The sequence below is a fragment of the Gopherus evgoodei genome, chromosome 5 (assembly GCF_007399415.2).
Source record: "Gopherus evgoodei ecotype Sinaloan lineage chromosome 5, rGopEvg1_v1.p, whole genome shotgun sequence".
In the NCBI taxonomy this organism is placed as follows: domain Eukaryota; kingdom Metazoa; phylum Chordata; order Testudines; family Testudinidae; genus Gopherus; species Gopherus evgoodei.
The window spans coordinates 31,248,948-31,262,065 of NC_044326.1; the positions used below are offsets into that span (position 1 = coordinate 31,248,948).

General features: G+C 39.4%; 1 protein-coding gene across 7 annotated transcripts in view; it reads right to left on the reverse strand.

The window, feature by feature from the left end:
* LDB2 (LIM domain binding 2) overlaps nt 1-13,118 on the reverse strand; it is a 504,537-nt gene that overhangs the window by 12,194 nt on the left and 479,225 nt on the right. The window lies entirely within an intron of this gene.

Sequence of the window (13,118 nt, forward strand, 5' to 3'; positions counted from 1 at the left end):
ACTCCTCCCCAGCACTGCATATAAGTCTTTCTAGATGTCTCGAAAGGTCCACAGCCTTCGCACCCAGCAGGAATACACTATGTGGGTCTCCCAGTCATCACAAACCCCACTATCTATATTTCTAGTAATCAAATCCCCCATTACTGCTATCTGTCTCTTCTTAATAACTGGTATCCCCCCTCCCCAGGAGGGGTATCCTCAGTGCAAGAGGATACCATGACATCATCTGGAAGGCGGGTCCCAACTATGGGATCGTCTTCCTCTGTGCCAGTTTGATGTCTTTCCCCAAGATTTTATTCTCCTCAACAGCACAGAGGCTGTCAAACTTGGGGTGGGACCAGTCTACTGTGTCCTGAAAAGTCTTGTCTATGTATCTCTCTGTTTCCTTTAGCTCCTCCAATTCAGACACTCTGGTTTCAAGAGCCCATAGGGCCATGAATTGCTTGCACCAAAATGTACACATATGCCCCTGCCTACAAGGCAGATAATCATACATGCTGCATTCAGTGCAATAAACTGGATAGTGCCCACTTACTGCTGGACATGTACAAATAAAATTTCTCCTGTGTCATATGGGTTTATGCTGCCTGTATTGTAACTAGGGAAAACTAGAGTCACTGCTATTTATAGATCTTTTAAATGATAATTCGGTCTGTACTATATTTCATTTCACACAGAAATTATAACTGGATAAGAAACACAGAAGAAGGTAGAGACGCCTGCAGGACTGGTCATAAGCATAAGCATTCAAAGAGATTCCTTGTTGCCCTCATGTACTGATTGATTTAGCACTCTGTCTAACTTGAACAACCTCTCTGTTTCTGGAATCAGGACATTCTCTGCACATTTCTCTCTCCGGAGCCTTGGACCCTGCAAAGCATAAGGTCAGTTCTGGATGCCTCAGGAATAATAGGTACTGTGCTCTGCAGTGACAAATTCATTTTAAATGCATCTAGCTCGCTGTGAATTGGACATATGTAAAAAGAACTGGATTAACCATGATTGATTTTAAATCTTTCAGTCTTTCTTGGTGACCTTTGAGACTCTTTTGAAATCTAAAGTGACTCAAAGAACAAATCCCTGAAAGAGGAAGGGAGCATGGTCCAATTATCCTAAGTCTGAAGAATCTGCCAGCAACAATCAGTATCTTGGTCCCTGCAAAGAGCTGAATTCAAAACGTAAGGACAAGATGCATTTAATACAGGGGCGGATGCAGACCTAAAGCACCTGCCACATTGACATACCAGTGAGTAGTGTAAATGACAGTCCAGATTTAACAGATTAGAGTGATTTTTCTCTAATAATTGTAAAGAAATGTTTGACATTCCCCTGACTTTATCAGATAATCTCATTCTTTTAGTTGCCTTTTTTAAAAAAATTATTAACGTCTACAAAGGTTTAGTTCATGCTTAAAGGCAACAATCCTTACTTAAGAATCATTATAATTAATAATGATTATTATAATAATTATTATTAAGAATAATGCAATAATAACAATAATACATAATTATCTTATCTATAAGCATTTTCTAGATAGCCCAATACAAATTTTATTGATGGGTAAAGCTACACACATTAAATATTCTACTGCAGTGATGTATGAGTCTGTAAGTAATATAGCAGTAGGGATCTATTACTGACCACCTGACCAGGATGGGGATAGTGACTGTGAAATGCATGGAGAGTTTAGAGAGGCCATTAAAATAAAAAACTCAGTAATAATGGGGGATTTCAACTCTCCTCGTTTTGACTGTGTACATATCACCTCAGGATGGGATGCAGAGATAAAATTTCTTGACATCTTAAATGATTGCTTCTTGGAGCAGCTAGTCCTGGAACCCACAAGAAGAGAGGCAATTCTTGATTTAGTCCAAAGTGGAGCATAGGATCAGGTGCAAGAGATGAATATAGCTGGACCACTTGGCAATAGTTATAATAATAAAATTAAATTTAACATCCCTGTGGTGCGGAAAACACCACAGTGGCCCAACACTGTAGCATTTAATTTCAGGAAGGGGAAGTACACAAAAATGAGGAGGTTAGTTAAACAGAAATTAAAAGGTGCAGCATCAAAAGTAAAATCCCTGCAAACTGCAGGGAAACTTTTTAAAGACCACATAATAGAGGCTCATCTTAAATGTATACACCAAATTAAAAAACACAGTAAGAGAATCAAAAAAAAAGAGCCACCGTGGCTAAACAACAAAATAGAAGAAGCAGTGAGAGGCAAAAAGGCATCCTTTAAAAAGTGGAAGTTAAATCCTAGTGAGGAAAATAGAAAGGGGCACAAACTCTGGAACATGAAGTGAATTAGGAAGGCAAAAAAAAAGCTGAAAAGCAGCTAGCTAAAGACTTAAAAAAAATAATAGCAATTTTTTTTAAGCATATCAGAAGAAGGAAGCCTGCTGAACAACCAGTGGGGCTCCTGGATAATCAAGATGCTAAAGGAGCACTCAAGGACAACAAGGCCATTGCGGAGAAACTAAACGAATTCTTTGCATTGGTCTTCATGGTTGAGGATGTGAGGGAGATTCCCAAACCTGAGCCATTCTTTTTAGGTGACAAATCTGAGGAACTGTCCCAGATTGAGGTATCATTAGAGGAGGTTTTGGAACAAACTGATAAATTAAACAGTAATAAGTCACTAGGACCAGATGGTATTCACCCAAGAGTTCTGAAGGAACACAAATGTGAAATTGCAGGACTACTAACTGTAGTTCATAACCTATCATTTAAATCAGCTTCTGTACCAAATGACTGGAAGATAGTTAATATGATGCTAATTTTTAAAAAGGGCTTTAGAGGTGACTCCGGCAATTAGAGACCGGTAAGCCTGACTTCAGTTTGGGGCAAACTGGTTGAAACCATAGTAAAGAACAAAATTGTCTGTCAGACACATAGATGAACATAATTTGTTGGGGAATAGTCAACATGGTTTTTGCAAAGGGAAATCATGCCTCACCAATCTACTAGAACTCTTTGAGGGAGTCAACAAAGGGGATCCTGTGGATATGGTGTATTTAAATTTTCAGAAAGCCTCACTAAAGGCTCTTAAGCAAAGTAAGCAGTCATGGGATAAGGTCCTCTCATGGATTGGGAACTAGTTAAAACATAGGAGACAAAGGATAGGAATAAATAGTCAGTTTTCAGAATGAAGAGAGGTAAATAGTGGTGTCCCCAGGGGGTCTGTACTGAGTCAAGTCCTATTCAACACATTAATAAATGATCTGAAAAATGGGGTAAACAGTGAGATGGCAAAATCTGCAGATGATACAAAACTACTCAAGATAGTTAAGTCCCAGGCAGACTGTGAAGAGCTACAAAAGGATCTCACAAAACTAGGTGACTGAGCAACAAAATGGCAGAGGAAATCCAATGTTGATAAATTCAAAGTAATGCACGTTGGAAAACATAATCCCAACTATACATATAAAATGATGGGGTCCAAATTAGTTGTTACCATTCAAGAAAGAAATCTTGGAGTTATTGTGGATAGTTCTCTGAAAACATCCACTCAATGTGCAGTGACAGTCAAAAAAATGAACAGAATGTTGGGAATCATTAAGAAAGAGATAGATAATGAGACAGAAAATATCATATTGCTGCTCTATAAATCCATGGTATGCCCAAATCTTGAAAATTGTGTGCAGATGTGGTCGCCCCATATTAAAAAAAAACTATATTGGAATTGGAAAAAGTTCAGAAAAGGGCAACAAAAATTATTAGGTGTATGAAATGGCTTCTGTATGAGGAGAGATAAATAAGACTGGGACTTTTCAGCTTGGAAAAGAAACGACTAAGGGGGAATATGATAGAAGTCTATAAAATCTTGACTGGTGTGGAGAAAGTAAATAAGGAAGTGTTATTTACTCCTTCTCACAACAAAAGAACTAGGGGTCACCAAATGAAATTAATAGGCAGCAGGTTTAAAACAAACAAAAGGAAGAATTTTTTTCACACAACGCACAGTCAACCTGTGGAACTCCTTGCCAGAGGGTGTTGTGAAGGCCAAGACTTTATCAGGGTTCAAAAAAGAACTAGATAAATTCATGGAGGATAGGTCCATCAATGGCTATTAGCAAGGATGGGCAGGGATGGTGTCCCTAGCCTCTGTTTGCCAGAATCTGGGAATGGGAGACAGGGGATGGCTCACTTGATGATTACCTGTTCTGTTTATTCCTTCTGGGTAACCTGGTATTGGCCGCTGTCGGAAAACAGGATACTGGACTAGATGGATCTTTGGTCTGATCCAGTATGGCCATTCTTATGTCTTAAGTATTAGTATTATTTTTTTTATGCAGAGACTTTGCATCTAGCACTGCACAAGACACAAAATAGAGTTCCTAATCTGATAAGCTTATAATTTTCATAACACAAAATCTTTGAAAATTATATTTCCTTTTCATTATATAAAATGAGTGTTTGCATACCATCATCCAGACAGGAAAAGAATATATGATCTCCCTCAATTACTAAAACACCCCCCAAAGTACCATATATTTCACTTACTATTCTAGTATTATTATAATTAGTCTCCACTCCAGGTTTAATATTGCACCTCTGACCATGGGATTTGACTACTACTACCACAGTACTACTAGGAGTACCAATAGAATCTATGTGCAGTAAGTGAGCATGGCCCTTAAAGCCACAGAAAAACCCACTGTGCTGCTAAGTTTACATTCTAGGGTGTTAATCATGCAACTGGATCCTCATGGTTTGACCCTCACACCTGTGGGGTGGAGTCTTAATGACTTCATTGGTGCTACATGTGGGCCCTATGGTGCACCCACAGTGATCCAATGATCAGATTAGTATGTAAGATAAAATATGAGAGAATGTGCAGCAATACGCCTTTGGAGCTCAGGGGATGGGAAGGTATATTGCCTAGTACAATGGGGTCCTGGTCCATGAGTATTGCTACTAGACACTATGGTGAAAGAAAAGAAAGAAAGGAAGGCAAGGATAAGAACAAGAAGATCACATTGGGTTAAACATGCACATATCTTGAAGGCTCTGCTTTTTTTTTGTAAATTACATTTCTCTTACACAGAAGGCTATTGTTTATGGGCTTCAGATAAAGAACAGTGTTTTAAGGAGGGACTTGGAGACATAGCAGACAGGCTCAAGAAGGTTTCAAAGTGTTTGGGGCAGTATGGAAGCTCCTGTAGTCCTTCAAATATCAACAGATAGATAATAGATAATACAAGACCAAAATCTGCTTTCACAGATAATTCCAACCCAGGCCTGGAGGTTCACTGTCATTACTCCAAGGATGGATTTGGCCCATCGATTTTTGTTCTAACACTGATTTCCTATAGTCATTTGAGAACATCAGTGCATAGTGATAGCACCACAGTTTAGAGGAAAGAGCTAAGAGGAAAGTTCTCTTTCACACTAGTGTATAAGAAGTTTATGTCTCTTGTTTCTAATTTTGATTCCCAAACACTCTCTTCAGTCACTATTCTTTTCTCCACCAGAGTTGCTCCAGCTCATATAATCTAGGCTTATTTTTCCATGCATAAGATTATTTCTTTTAAAAACTATTGTAGCTCTGCCAGTTATGAGCTGCAGGTGGCACAACTAACTCAGCTAAGAAACTTTTCCCACTACTTAAGTACTATGGAGCACAAAAGAACTGCATTCATTTCTGTCAATCAATGCTTTTTGCATTTTAAAGAGAATGCAGTGGGACTTGGAATCATGCAATACTTATGTGTGATACGAAGGATCACAATCAGCAAGCTAATATCTTTACAGCAAGAAACCTATTTAGTCAGTATGTGTCATACCTACAACTCCAAAATTCCACTCAAAGCAGTAGGTTTAGGGGGAGACTGCCTCTGTCTACGGCTTATTGCTTTCACCCCTCAAAAGGAAAAGCTACGTTCATCACCATGGAAGATGGACTTTTTAAATATTTCATTGGAGATGACACAGAAAAAAATGTGGAATATGATGACGTAATATTATTTTGTCTGAAAGAAGAGTGAGAAATTCACCAGCAGCTAGAGAGACTTCCTTGAAGTTTTATTACAATTCAGCATTTACTCTCCAATATCTGGCATCTTTCTCCAACTGAGAGCCTGTATCAGCCACTTGGAAAATGGAGGAAATTGTGGAATAGTTGCAGCTCAGACAGATTTACAACTCTTCATAAAAGTGACAGCCCTCTTCCCCCCACATTTCAATCTGAGTTTAGATTCAGATTCAGGGAGGGTCAATTATACCTGGAATAGACTGTGCAATCTTGATATGGTTCAATGCTTTGTTTTACAGCTCTTTCCTTCTCCTCAAAGGTTCTGACTTAATAACAAACAAAGCTGAACACACACATTTTGTGCTTTAATTTTTAGGTTGAACTGTCACATTCCAGCATGTACTTTGCAATGGCACTGTGTGCATTGTCTATACAGAATGCTTTAATTTCAGTTAACACAGCGAATGAAATCCTGGCCCCATTAAATTCCATGGCAAAACTCCCACTGACTTCAGTGGAGCAAGATTCACCAAAGAAATCAAAATTTGAATGTCAGGTATGGTATCACTGTCTTTTTCAGAGGCCCATAGGTATTTTTACATATCGTTACTGATACCCCTGTGAACAGCTGATTGACACAATATGGATACTACTATGTCACACTGGGATGAACTAGCCCTGAAAGCTTGACCTCTGTTGTGCCCTCAAAGCACTGTATAATAGCACACGGCAGTAACGTATTGAAACAGCATCACCTCTCAGCAGCTCTGAATACGGTGTACCGTTAGGTGAGGTAGATAAAGGGAAGGAAGGGTTTGGGGTCACTTTAAACCTCTCTGCTGATGACTTTTTCAAAATTAGTCTAATTATTCTTCTGTAGAGCCGAATGGAAACGTCCCAGGAGCATGCAACATATTGCTGCGTCTTTCATTAGCCAGGCTGCAAAATGCATGACTCAAAATAGTTTGTGCTTTGTGAGAATTCACATGTGAATATAGATTTTCACCTTAAAAACTGCCTTTAATGGGTTCCATTAAAAAGATTTAGGCATGCATGAAAAAAGTATTTAGATTTTTCATGACTCCAAATAAATGTGCTTTTTTAGTACTAATTTTACCAGTGGTTTTACGGTTTGGTTGTTTTTTTTACTTTGCTCTAAGCACTTGCCTGGTTTTGCCACTTCTACTATGACTCTCTTGCATCACTGTGTTTTTAGTGGGTCAGCTACATGCCTTCTTCCTACATATTGAACACTACACCAAAATTAGTATTTCGGTATATTTCTGCTGCCACAAAACAGAATTAAGCTCAACTCCTTGGTACCTAACTGCATCTTCTTCAGCACGCACAGTACATTCTCTGTACTATGGTATATTTGTTCAGATTTTGGAAACTAACTAGACATTTTCAAGATATAGTCAAGGCGCTGCATGCCCCACAGCAAGCTGAACCTAAATTCTAGATTTCTGGACTCTGTGGCACTTTGATGTGGCAGGCAGGAAATTCTGCAGCAGTTTTATTTCAATTAAAAAGTAGTGAAAACAATCTGAAAACTAATAATTCAATCAGTACAGTATTTATTCTTTGCATTGTAGTAATGTGGAGGAGACCCAGTCATGGACACTGATCCCATTGTGCTTTTGGTAGTCTGCCAGATGCCCTGGGAGAGCTCACCATACAGAAGTTGGCGAGAGATTCTGTTGGCATTCATGCGGCTGACATGACCAGTCCAACATAGCTGTGACTTCATGTTCATCATTCGATGCTTGTCATCTGGGCTCTCTTGAGGACCTCGAGATTGGGCACTTTGTCTTGCCAGCGGATCTTCATGATGTTGCGGAGGTAGCGCATGTGTAATGCTTCAAGCTGCTTGATGTGACACCTATATAGTGTCCATGTTTCGCACTTGTACAAAAGAGATGAGAGAACAACAGCTTTGTACACAAGCAGTTTTGTTGACATCTGGATGTTGTGGTGGTTTAAAACTTTGACATGCAGACAGCCAAGTCTTGCTTTTGATATTTGTGTGTTGATCTCATTATCCAGTGATCCACCACTGGATATGACACTACTCAGGTATTTAAAGTTCTCCAGTACTTTAAGATGAATGCCGTCAATGGAGATACTCAGGACAGAAGCATTTGATCTAGGTGCAGGTTGATGAAGAACTTCTGTCTTTCCGAGGCTGATAGTCCGAAGAGTTGCGAGGCCTCAGCAAACTTGTTGACAATGTCCTGAAGATCATTTTCAGTGTGAGCCATGAGGGCACAGTTGTCGGCAAAGAGTGCCTCAAGAAGGAGTTTCTGCACTGTCTTAGTCTTTGCATTGAGGCGACGGAGGTCAAAAAGTGAACCATCGTGCCAGTATTTCAAGTATATACCTCGGTCCAGATCTTTCATTGCATGGTTAAGGACGCATGCAAAGAACAGGTTAAACAGGACAGGTGCGAGAACACATCCTTGTTTCATGCCATTGGTGATGTTGAAGGGGGCTGATGTGGCTCCATCAGACAATACCTCGCCTGTCATGCTGTCATGAAAAAGGCGTATAATCTGGACAAATTTTCTTGGGCAGTCAAGTCATGTTAGAATGGTTCAAAGGACTTCCCTGTTGACGGTATCAAACGCCTTTGTCAGATCTATGAAGACAGCATACAGATGCATATTCTGTTCAATGCACTTCTCTTGTATTTGTCTGACAGCAAACACCATGAAGACTGTGCTCCGGCCAGGTCAGAAACCACATTGACTTTCAGGTAGATTTGCCTCAAGAAATACTGGCTATTAGGCGGTTCAAGATGATCCGGGCGATGATCTTCCCACCAACGGAGAGGAGGGATATGCCTCCATAGTTTCCACATTCTGCTTTGCTGCCTTTGTTATATTTGGCTCACATTTTCAAGTACTTCACGACCATATGAAAAATGAAAGCTGAGGTTCCAGAGCACAATTCTGCAGCAAAGGCAGATTCTGTGACAATTTTCAGAGCTGTGGAATAGATTGCCATATGCCCTGGATCCCCGGGGCCTAGATATCATTAGTGACCCCCCCATTCCACACTGGGTATGACTTTGATTCATGTGATGACCTGTCACAGTGAGTCAAGAAGCATCTATACTTGTGATTATCTAAAAGGCTAAGAACTGGAGTTTTCAACTGAACATTCCAATATTAATGATTATTTTAATCTAGAGGTTATTAATTATTATTTGTATAGCATTACAGGTATGAATGGTGACTTACAAACCACTGAGCCCCTGCTCTGAAGAGATTACTATTTCAGTTACGACAAGAAGGAGATGTCAGAGACAGGAGAGATTTGCGGACGGGGGGATGGAGAAATGGGGGAAGACAATAATTCGATGAGGTCACCTGCATGCCTCTTGAGTGTTGCACAGATTTTGTTTAGATGCTCCTGGAGTGGAGCCTCTGGCAGCTTTGAAGGAATATGGCTGGTTTGCCCATGCAGCTTTCCTGCTGCACATTAAACAAGTTGTTATTCTTTTCATTCACTGTTTGGTTATTTAAGAAACTGATACAAATTACAACAGAAAGCTCCTGAAATTTCGGGTCACCTTACCTTGAGTTGCCAACCCTGTAGCATTCCACTGGCCAGTTTGGGACTACTGAATCTCCATCCTGGATTTATCAGTAAATACTCAGTGCTCCGTTATGTTTATTCATCCTATGCTCTGCCCTGAATGTCAGTCTAGGACTCCAGTTTCTGCTTAACACCCAGAGGTAAGGAATGATTTCTCAATAATGCAGTATTCAGTTGCTCAATTGCTCCCAAGTTACACAGCTCATCATGTTTTCACACCGCTCTGTATCAGCAGCCATTTCAACTCCCAGTAACAGTGAGAATGGAACAGAAGATGTATTATTTCAGGGAGGGCAAAGCTTTTACAAATTAACTATTTTCTATACATATATTATGGACATCTAGAAAATAAAATCAACTCCTAATATATCACTGACCAAGGCTGCTACTAATCCTTTTTAGTGTTTTGTATTGCAGTATTTCTAAATATCTTCCAGCTATTGGCATCCAGTACTGCCGTTCTCTCCACTGTGCTCAAGACCAATGCAGGGGTACATGACTACATTGCGAGATCATCTTCTTCTTAATCCTGCCCTATCTGAGTAGTGGCAGGAGCAATGAGAACAGCAGCATGAGCCTAGGTGGGCAAGGATTTTACTGTCCTTAAAGACACAAGAACCTCCTCCCTCAAAAGTTAGGGCTCACGTTTATGGCAATTAGCTTGCTCATACTAACAAAAGGGCTTGGCATTTCAGTACTCCTGTGGTCAAGAGGGCACTGCTTGGATGGTTACATAACTGTTATTGTAATGCTCTGTGAATGTCCAAGCACACCATTTCCCATTTAAAGTCTTCCTCAGGATTCATATTGTGTTTGTTGCTCCTCTTTGTATGCTTCTAACCACATTGCACTGAGCTTAGCACTCTTTTTGCTGGACATGTGCAACCCTATTTGAATCTTTTGTTCGCACAGAGAGGGGTGTGTGAACTTTTTTAAAGTATGTTGCACTAGCCAGCTATGCCCTTCTTTCTCCACTTCAGGTGAAGCATTCACGCTGGAGCTGTTTGTGGAGACGGGGTTGATATCTGCCTAATCTATCTGTTTTGCAGTATGCTCTTCATGATGTTATGACATGGGTAGGGAGGGATCCTGCTTTGCAAGAGTCTTTCTCTTGAGGTTTTATAAAAAGCTTTAGACTACCAATTTCTCACTGCTAAGCCCATTTGATACTTGTTTTCCCTTAGGCTTTTTGAAAATGTAGCTTTTTTACTTTCCTTGTTATTATGCTTAATCACTCTATTTTAATACATAGTTTATATGTTTATAAAGGCGGTTTTATTGCTTATGTTTAGTGCTTCTGCCTTTGAAGTTTTTATATGGTTTTTCTAATAGTTTTATATTATTTTTAGATTTCTGTACAGTGGAGAAATGATTCTTAAAGCCCTTCCTTGAGTGGCACCATCTTATTTGTCTGAACCTTTCAAATAGTTTACTTCTACCAGGCTCATGCCTCGTTTTACTCCCTATACTGAAACTCAACATTGTAGGTGACCTAGGCCTTTTCTTTATTCCCAGATGATTAGCGCCCTGCAAATCTGCACAGATCTACTTTATATTCGCAGATATCCAGATCTGCAGATCATTTCTGTGGCTCGTGGGTGGATGCGGATCCAAATTTTATATTTAAAGCCCTGCAAATCTGTGGATATTCGCTTTATCTCTGCAGATCATTTTTGTGGATTGCGGATTGAATGCGGATAAAAAATTTACAACTGCGCAGGGCTCTATAGATGACAAATTAGGTGAACCCAGGATGCTTGGTTCCCAGGGAATAAGATACAATTCTGGATTCCGAACTGCAAAGGCAAACTGCATCTTATAGTCATAGTTTAACAAACAAAAGCAAAAGTCCTTCTTTCAGCCAAAGTCTCGTCTCATCTTTGGCTGGGTCTGATTCTCAGATCTATGAAGACCCAGAGTGTGATTAATTCAACATCTAACTCTTATGGTCCCTCCAGATGAACTCTATCCTCATCTCTCCCATGCTGGGTTTCCTGGAATTCTTTACAACCAACACTTCTCCTTTAGCAGAGAGGATAACCACAAAGTAGGGTAAATATAGCCATTTTAAGCCCTATCATAAGGCATAGCCTCCTGCAGACCATCAGGTGATCACACAGCACGTGTCTCATCTCAGACACACTTGCACTTAGGCAATGGCCAATACACAATGATCAGAACTTTGCACATCTGAGATCAGCTCTTAATGATTTTAAGAGCAAGCATAAAAATTATCTTTGTAATTTAATTTAGCATTAGTTTTAGACTATACTGAGGTGCAACACATTGACTGGATGATAAGATCCCCTGAAAATTATATTATGCTGAGTATCAATTTGAAATAACTTGTCATAAATCAAGTCACTGGAAAAAATTCAACCTTAACGTAAGGTACAACTCCATTGACTTCACTGGACTTTGATGGAGATGCACCATTATGACATGGATAAGGTTGGCTCACAATATTTAGGAGAGGACCTCTGCACCTTGACCCTAATATTTTTGATCAAAACCTCCTCCTATGATCTGATCTCTCTCAATTCAATAATGGGATATGAATCAATGCAACTACCCCATATCTGTTGATCTATCTTATTACGACCTGATGAAAAGTGTGTGACATTTGAAAGCTTCCTTAATTCAATTTTTTTCTAAATTGTCCAAAACCACTATTGCTTACAGCTTGTTCTTGTTTCTTTATTATTGTATCCAATACTAATACAATGCCCAATTTTATTTCTTGCATTGTACTGAATTAAAGTTAAAACACTCAATGATGTGCACTTCAAAAGATGTTCTTTTATTACTCTTCGCACAGTGCAGATTTTTACTAATCAGAATTTCTTAGTAAACTGCTGGCAAACCAACCCAAACAGTATCTTTAGGAAACAGCATGGGAAAGATCTATTTCCTTGCTTGCCACCTCCCATCACTATCATGTGTGATGCTTCCGCATAACATTTCCTTCCTCTCAATTTCTCCAAAAGGCAAACAAGCTACTATACAGCAGTTCTGAGTCAAATCCTACCACCTGATATTTCTGATATGCAAACTCTTAGCTTTTTCTATTTGTGCAACACTGAGACCTTATCAGTTTTTCTGCTTTTCATTTGGACTATAAAATGCATCCGCTATCTCTCTTCACCTGTGTCCTTGGCAGCTCCCTTAGGTTCAGATGGATTCTAGGATGTTGTTTGTCTTGTTCAAACTATTGCTGATCCCAAACAAATCACAGGGTGTCTGAATTGCACTTGAATGCTGACAGTTTTAAGAATGCAGGTATATTAAAACTTGCAAATAAGTTTAGGAATGTTTTCTTGGTAAAATGTTCTTCAGACAGCAAATGGAACTTTAGAAATTCCTAAGACAGAAGAATGACTAGGTCACACTTGACGAGAACATGGGTCTATAATTTAGCAGCACCCTAAAGATTTTAATATCGTGTATAATGTACTGTTTAATTTTACATACAGCACATAAGTAATCACTTTCTTTATACTGGAAATCAAAACATCATACCATGCTTTTTGTTTTAAAA